Source organism: Triturus cristatus, chromosome 4_1 (assembly GCF_964204655.1).
Source record: "Triturus cristatus chromosome 4_1, aTriCri1.1, whole genome shotgun sequence".
In the NCBI taxonomy this organism is placed as follows: domain Eukaryota; kingdom Metazoa; phylum Chordata; class Amphibia; order Caudata; family Salamandridae; genus Triturus; species Triturus cristatus.
The window spans coordinates 956,346,131-956,359,494 of NC_140585.1; the positions used below are offsets into that span (position 1 = coordinate 956,346,131).

The 13,364-nt window shown below is 43.2% G+C and overlaps 1 protein-coding gene across 2 annotated transcripts in view; it reads right to left on the reverse strand.

Moving 5' to 3' along the window:
- ELK3 (ETS transcription factor ELK3) overlaps positions 1-12,882 on the reverse strand; it is a 137,792-nt gene extending 124,910 nt beyond the window's left edge. The window contains exon 1 of one of the 2 annotated variants that reach the window (XM_085653838.1): positions 12,466-12,882. The gene's annotated coding sequence lies outside the window, so the exon portion shown is untranslated. Of the gene's footprint in view, positions 1-12,454 lie in introns of both variants that reach the window. The other variant, XM_085653839.1, reaches the window with a different exon arrangement.
- Positions 12,883-13,364: the final 482 nt, after the last annotated feature.

Consider the following 13,364-nt stretch of genomic DNA (forward strand, 5'->3'; position numbering starts at 1 on the left):
AATAAGATCCTAAATACGCCGGTCCTTTATTTTAAATAGATACACGCAAGGGATATGTAGGCAGGAACATAGAAAAGCTCTGTTATATGCCCGAAAGATTGCAGTCAAAGAGAGAAAGAGTGAGACCTCTCCAAGTTCTCACCTCTATTCTGGCCCTGTATTGTTCATATATGATCAGTCAAAAGCTCCAATTTGTCATAGTTTTTGATCAGTATAAATTTTCGAAGTCCCAAAAAATATATGCTGTAAAGTAAGTGTTTAGTATTGAATTTGTCATATGATGTACGTGTCTAACACTTAACCAAATCTATAAAGAATTTTTTTGGGGCATAAATTATATACGACACTATGAACGCATGTTAGCCTTCTCTTACCTATTGTAATGTGTATTGGTAGTACTGTAAGGCCTCTCAAAGGAGCTTTTGACTGATCATATATGAACAATACAGGACCATAATAGAGGTGAGAACTTGGAGAGGTCTCACTCTTTCTCTCTTTGACTGCAATCTTTCGGGTATATAACGGGGCTTTTCTATGTTCCTGCCTAAATATCCCTATCGTGTATCTATTTAAAATAAAGGACCGGCGTATTTAGGATCTTATTGTTCATTGGTAATATATAGGCAGCCTTTATATTTGATCACTGGGTGCATCATCACCACGTTTTAATTCTTGTCTTGGTGTGGTTTAGAAATAATCAAAAAGAATATTGTGGGTGTTCTGATCTTGTTGTACATCTGCTGGTACTGTATGGTGGTCACGGCTTATGTGAGATTAGAGACTGTTGGCTATATATTTTTTAGATCATAAGCAAATATAAATAACAATCAAACTAAAATGGAGATGTTGACCTCTCTGGAAGTCATCTTTGTATGTATATTTATGTCGTATTGTCATGGAAATACATTGAAAATAGAGATCACCAGCTGAATGTTAAAATAACGTTATGTCTGTTTTTAGGAATGGTTTATGTTTTTTTGTTTTTTTGTCTTTGTATATATGTATATGTGGTATATGTCCCAATATATGTATTTTATATGTCATTTACAGCCTTGAGGAAGCCCTTTCAGGGCGAAACGCGCATCGGCTGTTGTCTTTGGAAAAAGAAAAATAATAAACTGGTATAATCTACAGCTACATTTGCCGTCCAGCATTTTGAATCATCTATGGTTGTCTTATTACATGAGAGGATGAAAGTAACATTTACATGTTGTGCTCTGGTGTCATTGTCTTAGCCGTAACCTATATCACAAATTGTGTATATTAGGATTGGATGCTCTAGGTGGATGAGCATTAGACACCAATGTTGCACTTAATACTTTGATTGGATGTTTTTTGAGTCAACAAATGATAACAAAGAGGAGACACTATTGATGTGCAGATTTCTTAAGCATATCCACTATATCTCAATTAATCAACTGTAAATAGCTCGCCTGCTGCCCCCTAAAGATCCTTCCAATAGTTTTATCCGAAATAGCAATTAAAGCAAAACCTAAGAAGCATTGGGAAAGCCAATTGCTTGGTCCTTTAATAGCTGATGTGGTGGTTATTTTTTACTGCAAGCATATGCCAGTAAAAGAAAAGGAAAAAATACCACCAAAATTTGGAGGATATGTGCTTGCAATAAAAATGCTACTAAATAAAAACCATGAGCATTGCATACATCTTTAATTTATCAGTACACATATTTTCTGCCAGGCAGGTGTACTTATTTATAACAGTTATAGAAACTCTCCTTAGTTTTAATGCGCATCAAAGAAAAATATGATAGTTATTGGGGCAAAGAAAAGGTGCTATAGACTTTGAATTGTTGAAACTTGAAGATATAGCTTGAATACACAAGGATGACGCAAAAATGTGAATGCCAGTTTAACTGACCCACTGATGAAGAGTACTGACACGCAGCCCCTTAATTTAATTATATATTGTGTATTTTTTATTTCTGAATTGTTTTTATTATATGAAGCTGTTGAGACCTCAAAAGAGATATTTTCATGTAATAGTGAGAGATGGAGAAACAAAAGGTCAATGGTGGAGCAGATAATGGAGGTGGGGAAAGTAAAGGTGACAGCAACGGGTAGAATAGGAGTTAAAAACCTAAAGTCAGGGGTTGTTTATTCCCTCTTGGAGAGGACCTGGACAGGAAGTTCGGGCTGTACTGTTCCCGCTGGAGGAGGGCCAAGCCTAATTTGCATATGGAAGGACTCCGTTGAGAATGGCATAGTGGGCAAAAAACGATGGCCATGAATGTGGTCTTTAGTGCTCACCAGTGGCTGAATTGAATTTGTGCATTCCTTCCATCACTGTTGTTTGTTGCAGTCGCAGCCCAAACATGGTTCCCGTGCTCGCTGTACCATAGGACTCAAGCTGTACCTGACTGATGAGGCCTAAAAAGGCCACCATCAATTGGAGTTGTTTGAGGACACAAATGCAGGGGATCACGCCTCGCGGTTAGGGTTGGACTGTTCTTACTGGAGTAGACCCTAGACTGAGTTCATATGGCAGGTATCTGTCTAGAGGGGAAACAGCCCTTATAATGAGGTTTTTACCTCATTGAGCCTTTACCCCCATTTTTAGCACGCATATTTTTACCGCGAACATGCATTTACAATGCATGCCAATACCACGCATTTAAGGTAAGTTGGGGGAGTTGGGGGCCTCCCCCCCACAAATATATGGTTTTGAAATCTAAAAACAATATGTGATATTGGTATGCGTTGTAAATGCATATTTGCGGTAAAAACATGCGTGCTAAAAAATGCGTGGCAGAGGCACACGATGTATTTACATGCGTTGTACCGTCGTCCAACCGTCTAGAGTGGCACAGTGGGTGAAAAATTGGACTGAAATGTGGCCTAGAGTGATTGTCAGTAGCTAAGATTAACCAAGCATCCTTCTATCACTGTTGTGTGTTTCAGTCGATGCCGTAAACGCATGAGTGGTGTGGTGAAGGCGCAGTGTGTAGCAGGACACCAAGATGAAGGGTGGATTTTCAGTAGTAATAGCATGTTGTCGTTAAAAGCACTGATGCATAGCAAAATATCACTGCTGGTGCTGGCAGTTAGAACAGACTTAATAAAGGCCATAACAGACAGGAAACAGTTGCTGAAGTTTTGCTATGAGGAAAGCAAAATAGTGGCAAATACAACAAGCATTTGCAATGCAATAGGTCTCGCATTTACGCAAGTTTAAGCTTTTGGCATTGTAAATGACAATGGGTTTTATTTATGTTTTAAAAACAAAAACAAAAATGAAAGGCATTGTTATTTGCAACGTCAATAGCTCAAACTCGCGTAAATGCGAGACCTATTGCATTGCAACTACTTGTTATCCAAGTGAAGACTGCAGTCTCTCCTACTTTCAAGGACTCAAAGCTCAGAAGAAACATGGCTCTGAGGACGAGGGGGGCTAAAGTGATGTCCCCTTTAAACGAGTGGCTGCGACCCTTTCTACCCAGACTCTGCGAGATTGGGTGTGGTGGGGCGTCCTGCAAGGGCGTAACACAGACCCCCACGGCCCCCGCGGTGCGGGGGGGCCCCAAGCTCCAGGGGGCCCCCTCAGCACAGCACTCTGGCTGCAGGGCTCCTGGTTGAGCCCGGAGCCCCCCCAGGTACCTTGCAGGGAGGCCCCCCTCAAGGTCCGTTACGCCAGCGGCGTCCTGGTTTGTAGTGTTAGTGGGGGGGGCTTTTATGCTCTCCTTTGGGAGCAGGTAACTGCAGAACCCCTCACCCCCAGCTCATCCTATTATCTTCCAGTCTTTCATTAATAGGGTCTTTCACGTTCTTCTCTGTGACAGGTTAGCGTGCACTGTAAGTGTGGTGCAAGGTGAGAGGGCAGCTGTGTAATAATACAAACACATATAAATATATAAATCACGTCAGATCAAACAGCTCACTAAACGGAGGACGTTCATTTGGCGCTACAAAGAGATATGTGGTGCTGTTCTGCAGCACTTTGAAATGAGAGGTTTAGAGCTGTGTGTTCACAATGTCACGGTTTGGCCTAGAGCTGGCCGGGGTGTGGTGTGTGCCTTGTGTTTGGTTGTGTATATTGTCTAGAAGCCTTGTACCAGCAGAGCTGGGCATTAATTACATAAGAGCAGTGGCTCACAGGTGGGTAACATACACATGACCTGGTGACCCTGGAGGCATGAGTGGTAGGACATTGACACACACCCACACATGCTAACAGTGACGCCAGCTGCATCATGTCACAGGGACCTTTCAGGATGTGTTGTAGATAGAAATGCACTTCCTAGTAACAAGAGGATGGGTCGGAAACATGACAGCCAGGGATAAGTTGTTCCTAGAGTCGGGGGTGAGGCAGCTGGGCATGTGTGCGTGTGTGCGTGTGCGCTTGAGCCTATGTGCCTGGCAGTGTGTCTCTGTGTGTTGTGTCCTTGTGCGTGCCTATCCGTTTTCACGTGCATTTCTTCTGGGAAGGTCAGTGTGTCTCAGTCAGTCTTTGTTAGAAAATGTTGAAGGGACATATGTTTGTTGAAGTGTTTGTGTAAATCTGTGGGTGCATGCGTGTGTGTGTTTGTTACTGTTTCCGTGTGAATGGGTGCCTGTGGGTGTTTATCATTTTCTGTGGGAGTGTTTTTGCAAAACATGTATGTTCGTGTGTGTGTGTGCTCGCACGTGCCTGCGTTTATGTGAGTGTGCATGCTATTGTGTGCATGTCTGTGTGTCTATATGCGTGCGAGTGTGTTTCTCTGTATGTGTCTGTGCGCGCGTGTTTGCACCATTGTGTGCGTGTCCGTGCGTATGTGTGTGTTGAGCTGAAAAAAAAAACGGTTTCCAATCTCCATGTGTGATTTATTTAAAAATGGTGGAGTTTCGACTGGCTGCAGTGAACCCCGAGACTTTCACATTTAGAGGAGAAAGGCTGACTCAGTGGGCGCATATTTTAAAGTATTCGAAGGCCTCTTCAGTTTGCAAAAAGGCAGCGTGTTGTGTAATTTCACCACCCTCTATTTATAAATTCCCGATACCTGCCAGAGCAAACACACAACCTGGACCTCGCATCCCGTATGCATCTTGTGTAATTGTACACATGACAATTCACAGAGACAAATGTCGACACAACACACTACACATTTTTGTTCTTGAAAAAGCTATAAAAAAAACGTTACTAATTCAGCACAAAGCTTCAAACGCCGCGGAGCCGAGGAATTCATGGCTTCTGCGCAGAAAATATTCCAGCTGGAAACTTAAACAAGTAAAGCTACATCCAATATGGCCGTCACACCTGTTTGGCTATTTAGTAGTATGTGGTCTAGTTTGTCAATTTACTCCTCCGCCTTCTCTTTAGAGCCGCAAGTGTGAGTGAGGCAGTGGCTCACGCATGCGCAAACGCTGGCAAAGCGGTAGCTGAGGCGATGAGTGGCAACAAACACTGAACATACGAGCGCGGTGGCGAAAGCGGTAGTAGCCGAGGTGGCGTCTGGCAGCTCAGGGGGTGGTATGGTGCACTATAAAGTGAGTATGCTGCGTTTCAGTATTTGCCTTCGTGCGTCATTCTCTCACTTGTAATTAAATCAATTGCAGTTTAAAGGATAGCGTGTTACCAGCCACGGCTTTGTTATGCTTGCAATTGACATGGAAGCTTTCAGATAAATTGCATGTTGTACATTTAAAGCGCGACGCGCCGCGCTTGGAGCGCGCGAGCGCATTTTTTAAAAAAATTACAGGAGGCTGGTGAGGACGAAAGTGAAACTGCATGCTGGCTTGCGAGGGAAGGGGGACAGGAGATGTGCACGCCGCGTGGCTGTAAGCGCGTACACCAACTCAAATCCGCCAAAAGCCTGCGCGTGCCCATCTCCTGTCCCACTTCCGAGGCAAGTCAGCAACAATAGATCTCGCTGGCGACAGCGCTTCGCGCTGCGTTCGCCAGGCGAGACCTAAAAACGATAGTCATTAAACTGAAACAGGAAGTGACAATACAACTAAGTACTGAGAGCTTCATGGCTTGTTTTAATATAATGTGACTATTATCGCAGTTTTGCGTCTTGAAAAATGTTTAAAGAGCAACTGCTACGACAGCAAACTTCAGTGCTGTACAACTGAACGAACTTGGTAGGATCGAATGCCAAGCTTCAAACTTGTGTTATGCAGCTGACGGCAGATGTCAGCAGCCAGTGTTTAACTCACTGAATGAAATGTCTCGCTGAAGAAACACATAATCTACATGCTATCTGAGGTTTGCTTACACATAGCTACTTGTGAGAGCTTAATATACAGCACTCACTGAGATATGTGATACTCAGATAGATGTCATTCTGCTGACGCTACTCAGGTGAGGGTGTTCGTCGCCATTTCAGACTTCAGGCATCTAGCAGGCGAAAGGCTCCTTTCAAATTTATTCATTCATTGTGGGCTTTCGGTGTTTTGAACTGAGTGAAGTCAAAATGGCGGATAGGTGTGCAACCTACAGCGATCCTGAGCTTTGAGACACGGTTGTCCATTTTGGTTTTGAAGGCTTATAAACTGCATTGTATTGCAGTTGATTTTATACAGCACTGTAAACCACTAATGATATGCCGGAGAGCATGTGTGGATGGATAGCCGCTACTCTGTAAGAGTAGCTTGTAGTTAGGTTGGATGGGTATTGCTATGCAGGAGAATAAATTCAATTTTGTAGGATAGAATTTGAGATAGCGGGCTGACTTCAGTGAGGAGATACAGTTGAGGTGTGACCTGAGGAGGTGAATGTTAGCTGTCAAAGGTCCTCGAAGGAAGAGCTAGGAGTCATAGCTTTAGTGATGGATTGTGATGTTTGAGGTGGACAGCAGGATGCCTAGATATTACCCAAATAAACTGTATAGTATAAGGGAGAAAACAAAACCTTAAGGAGGCTGTATGTCAGGATATTGCATATATTGTGGGATATTGTATATTGTTATCTTGTGCTAAATATTGTTTACAAAAATATCGTCCCATTAGGTATATATTTCTATTATCCACTGATATGTTTGTAGACGTTATTTATGACACGATATGTATGTCTGGAGATATTCTAACAACGATATTCGGGTACCACAGCTTTAGTGAATTATGGGAGGTGGGGGGTCCAGGTTGCTTCCATGTGAACAAAATGCTAGAGACAGAAAGAAGATGAGAACATTTGCAGGGAAGTGTGGGAGAAACCCAGTGCGTAATTTGAGGAGGTGATTGCAGGGGGTTCCCACCCACACTAATTTTGGGGAACCGGCACTTATTTTTTCTTAGCAGATTTTGATCTAGAGCAAGAGAAAGAAAAACACAAAAGGATTGAAGGATAAAAAAGGCAGAAAAACAGTGACAAATGGAGAAAGCAGGGAGAAGAACACACCTACAAGAGTGATATCAATAGGCAGGGAGTGTCTGGTGGACGATTAAAGAGGCGTGAGATGGAATCAAAAATAAGCAGCCCTGGTATTCGCTACTGAACTGAGACTTCTAGGCACATTGTGCAGTTCTTGTGATAGTCGGTAGGATATGGGCAAAGGACTCAGATGTGTATATTTAATGGGTTGAACACTTCCTGCAGAAAGCTGTACATAATTTATAGGTCACAATACCAAAGCCCGGGAGCAGCATTGTGTGTCCTTCCAGGGCAGATGACCAGAGCATAATTGAATTCAATAATAACAGTTCTTATTTAAGAGTAAAGCATCAGTTTGGTATGTAATGCTTCTAAAATGACCTATAGTGAGTAATACTATTGACAAACGTAACTGCACTATTTGTATCCACCTCCAGAAGGAAGAAAGGTGGATTAAGTCCTGCTCAGATTCAAGTTTTAGCAGCAGGGACACAACCCATTAACTTACCTTACTATAAATAAGGGCCAATGGAAGTATGGCATTGTACATCAGCGGGGATTTCCACATAATTATAGATATGCCTCATTTGCCTCATAAACATTATCCATCATCAGCCTTGTGATCTGCAGATTTTAACAATAAAAATTGTTCCTAGCTCAACCTGTTCAAAATTACTAAAAATGCAGTGGCATGCGTTGCCACGCAGTGGAAGGCCCTTTTAGGGTTGACTCAGGGCCGGTTCTAGGATTTTTGGGGCCCGGCGAAGTGGAATGTGCGAGGCCTCTCTAATTTACATAAGTGACACCTTCATGGCTCCAGAAGCTGCTTTGTGCAGACTCCTCCTGGGCCGCAGATCCCCTCTCTGCCACCTACAAGCACCTCTTTCACAGCTCATATTGGGCTGAAGGTGTGAGAATGGCTTGGGGGCTGGAAGTCAAAACAGTGCAGACTGTAAAATGCTGACAATGGGTGTCCCTCAGTGTCTCTCAATGGGCAGCCAGGCAGGAGGCCTAGTTGCAGGACACACCTGCAATTAGGCCTCCTTGCAACTGGCACAAGTGTCCCCCTCCCCTAGGCCTCCCCACATCATCCCTGAGAGGTCCAGGGAGGGACCCCCCCCCTGTAAGCCCAATTGCAAACAGACACCTTTCTTCAATGGGATCAGCAGGGGCAGGAGAGGTTTGGTGGTGTGTTGCACTAGTGCGGGCCCCATGCTGGTGGGCTGAGAGCTGCCCATACTGCCCATGCCTAGTGCCGGCCCTGGGTTGACTAGCAGCTTTTTGTTGCTAATTGCAATATTTGGGTGTAAAGCTTGTACTAATGAGGTGCAACCTATGCTCAGAAAGTGTTAACAAGTTTGAAAATGACAAAATAATGCAGAAATACTATCACAAAATGTGCCAAAATATGCATCATAATTTGTCTTTTGTTGCCGCATATTTTACTCAAAACTGACGCATAATTTGGCCCTCCCTGTTGCATAATTCCAACGCCCTGTTTACCGTTTAAGTTTCCCCTCACATATTTGACAGATTTTTTTTTGTTTTTTTATGTGTGCACCACACTATATGCAAGGACTTCCGTTCTCACATTCCATAAAATTAACCGAAAAGAAGGAGCGAGACAAACAGCAACTCAAACATAGTGATGCCAACAAACAAAAAAAAAGGGAATCAACTAGAGTCACAGAAAGACTTGCTCTGCGCTGAGAAGCAGCCCTGAGCGCTATGTAGACAGCTGAACACATGAGGCTTGAGCAGCGATGCTGGGTTTAAAAGGCCCTGTCTCGGTCCTTCGCCGAGTACAGAAAGGTTCGAGTGGTCGCCCTTCCTCATAACAATGGCAGCCGCCCCTCGGGCCCGCACACACCCCCTCCCGTGCTGGGGAACGGAAACTCCTAATGAGATTAGTTGGTGTGCGCAGACATTACTTAGCCATGACTAAACCTGCTCCCTTCCTGCGGCCAATGGAAAATTCAAGACAACTCTGTTCTGTGCCTCCCTGCCGCACCGGCACCTCGAACGCTGACACCCGGCTCCAAAAACAACTCTCCATTTTTCTGCCTTTTTGGCTGATGGTGGCCAGGGATGGAAAAAAAAGAGAGAAACCCGAATAACTACAAAGAAAATTGTACTCCGTAAGCGCATGAACCTGAGAAGGAGGAAACCACAGGCCCTCTTTGTGCGCACCAGTGAGTCATTTTCAAGATGTTGTCTGCTGCCAGTTTCAAACCGGAAGCGCATGGCAATTAGCCTTGCTGTTTCCAGACAAGCTAGAAACTCTCCCCAAACTCCCTTTAAAAGCCGCTGCTGCCCCGCTCGCTGTAAACACGTTATCTTCTATAACCAACATCCACGGCGGTGTGTACTGTGTCAACACGGATGTCCCATAATGGACAGTGTCTGACTTAACAACATTCATTTAGGGCCGGCCCGGCAAACGCAAGAGGTGTCCTGCATTTCGGCCTCGCAGTTACTTGTGGTTAAAACAGCAGGAAATGTAAGCTGAATGCGGTGCCGGCTTCTCTCATGTGGGGTTGTGTTCTGTTGAGTTGTGGGGTATGTTAAGGTGGTATATGGTGTGACATTTTGTTAAGCTGCGTGAAGCCATGCTGTGCTATGTTAAGTTACTTAAACTACCGTGCTTTGTTATACTATGCGGAATCATTTGTTATGCAGTGTTGTGACGTGTCACATTAACCTATGTGACGTGTCACATTAACCTATGTTATTTTAAGTCACAGTGTGCTATACAGGGTTGTGCTGTGGTATGTTATTTTGTTGTGCTACGTTGACTTATGCTATGATATGCTTTGCTTTATTTTGCTATGCTTGCTAGGATGAGTTAGCATATGTCGTATATTCAAATTCCTTGAATAGATTGTGAATTACACACTCTTATTACAAAGTAGTGGGTCTAAACCGAGGTAACCCTTTACTTCTTTTACACAAAGCATTTAATAGCACTACGTTTACACGTCTCATTTCTTTAGTTCTTAGGAACAGAGTAGATGCAACAGCATGCACCCTACTTCTAATATTAACAAATACGGAACCAAGATGTGTTTTATAAACAGTTCAGCTATACGGTTTTTAATCAGGAAGTTGCACATCAAGTCTAAGTCACAACCTGTAGTATTATAATTATACACCAGAAAGACTTACACAAGGTCATGTCTCACATTTAGGTATCAAGACGTGTTACACAAAGTGTAATGCTACAGCTATACACCAGGAAGACCTACACTTTATGTAATCTTATAGTCATGTACAAGAAGCCCATAGTTAAACATCAGGAAGTGTTACACATATTGTAGATGTATAATTAGTTACTAGTAAAACCTAGACAGACTAACATTGTAGATATACAAATGTGTAGTCTTATACACCAGTAAACCATATACGAATTAAAAAATTAAAGCATACACCCAGAAGTTTTACAAAAAAGGTGAGTGTTATAGTTTTATGCCAGGAAGACTTACACATAGTATAGGCTTATAGTAATGCATAAGAAATCCCTGCTTAAAGTGCATTTTTATATTTGTGCATCAATAAGTCTAACACAAAGCGTAGTTTTATAATTGTGCACCAGTAAGTCTTACACAGAGTGTAGCCTGCAGTTATGCATCAGGAAGTGTTACAGAAAGTGTGGTTGTATAATTATGCATCAGTAAGTCTTGCACAGAGTGTAGCCTGCAGTTATGCATCAGGAAGTGTTACAGAAAGTGTGGTTTTATAATTATGCATCAGTAAGTCTTTGTAGCCTGCAGTTATGCATCAGGAAGTGTTACAGAAAGTGTGGTTGTATAATTATGCATCAGTAAGTCTTGCACAGAGTGTAGCCTGCAGTTATGCATCAGGAAGTGTTACAGAAAGTGTGGTTTTATAATTATGCATCAGTAAGTCTTACACAGAGTGTAGCCTGCAGTTATGCATCAGGAAGTGTTACAGAAAGTGTGGTTGTATAATTATGCATCAGTAAGTCTTACACAGGGTGTAGCCTGCAGTTATGCATCAGGAAGTGTTAAAGAAAGTGTGGTTTTATATACATATGCATCAGTAAGTCTTACACAGAGTGTAGCCTGCAGTTATGCATCAGGAAGTGTTCCAGAAAGTGTGGTTGCATAATTATGCATCAGTAAGTCTTACGGAAAGTGTAGTCATATATATATTTGGAAATTTCACACAAGGCAATATAGTGCTACACAAATCTCGTTCACCACAGCATAAAATAACATAACATCACATGTGTGTAACTTTATGGCTACATACCAAGATGTCTTACACACACTTTAGCCTTACAGTTGTGCACCAGTAAGTGTTACAGAAAGAGCAGTGTTACAGTTATACACCATAAAGATTAACACAAAGTGCAGCCTTATACACCAGGTGGTATTAGCAAAGAGTAGTTTTATAGTTCTGCATCAGTAATCTTACAGAGTGCAGTTTTGCATCAGGAAGTCGAGCCCAAAATGTAGCCTGTAGTTGTACACCAGGACAGCCTTACACAAAGTGTACCTGATAGTTATACATCTGAGACTCTTACACAAAGCATTATCTAGTTACGCATTGCATCAGTAATTTCACACAGGGCGCAGTTGTCCATCAGTAAGTCTTTACACACAATGTAGCCTATAGGTATACATCATTATAGCCACAATCAAATTGTACCCGGAGATTATACGTATGACATTCTTATGGAAAGCATAATATAGTTACACATCAGAAAGTCTCACACAGACTTTATACTTGCTGTCATAAATCATCAAGTTTCGCACGCAGTTTTCCTGTAGAATTATAAATGACAAAAGTCTTGAACAAAGTTGAGCCTTACAGTTCCACATCACAAAGGGTCGCACAAAGGGATACCGTATCGTTTTAATTCACCCAGTCGAGCACCAAGTCTCGCCATAACGTTGTAAGGGGGCGTTGCACGAAGTGCGACCTTCTAGTTGTAAATCACACAGACTTGCACGTGGAATAGTTAACGGGCAGTTTTCCAATTGCAGTGTACTGAGCTCACACGTAAACTGCATCTCGTTACCGAGGGACTGATTGCCCGTTAGCCGCGGTGCACACACAGCATCCGCTCTGCAAACACACACACATCTCTACATCGTGAACCAGGTTATTTGGTCCCCAAACACACCTTGTACATACCCAGACGTCCGAAACACTTTAAAAGTTTCTTCTTGCTTTATTTCTTAATATTCTACAGGTAAAATCCACTCCGTTCCCATGCTGACAGGCGCCTGCAAACGTTGCTGCTGCTCTTGTAATGAGATTCTGTTTTTTTTCTTCTTTTTTTGCTGTAACTGTGTGCGCGAGAGAGAGCAGGAAGTTGGAGTAGTCAGACAGAGAGCCGGCTCACTTCCTTTCCTGCATTATTCCCTAGGCGGTTTGCAGTCTGTGTAAACAGGCTTTTCCTCCTCGCTCTCTCTCTCTGGCCGCTGATGTTCAGCATCACTGTAATACTAGACACACAGGGGCGCGCGCGCGCACGCACACACACACACAGAGCAGGAAGTGAACAGTAACGACACACAGCACTCACCGGGAGGCGCCGCAGCCCCATCTGTCATAGACGTCAGCCTCTTCCTGCCACACACCCGTGGGGTGGGGCTCTGCCATCCTGCCCGCACAGATCACAACAGCCCTTAAGAACACACGGTGTGACCTTTGTCAGTCAGCAAGGGCTCGCCTCAAGGCCTCAAACTGCCCCCGTACCACACCAATACCCTTAAAACTCCTTACTGCAACCGGCCATCACAATATGGTCATAAAACGTTACCGCATGAAAAATAATAATTTTAGTGACAACAGGAAGTGAGTATTTTAAACTACCACGGCCCCGATTTACTAAAGCATTGCGCTAGCGTGATGCAAAGAGGTGAAAAGTGGTGCATGCTCTTTACAAGCACAAAATGTGCTTTGGTCAGGAAAGGTGAACTTCGCAAAGCACAAAAACCGCTTTGCACTGCTGTGCCTCGAGGGGGCGTTACTGGGACGGATCAAACGCCTATCGGCTTGGCACAAAACGTTATCTACTGAGATAGCCA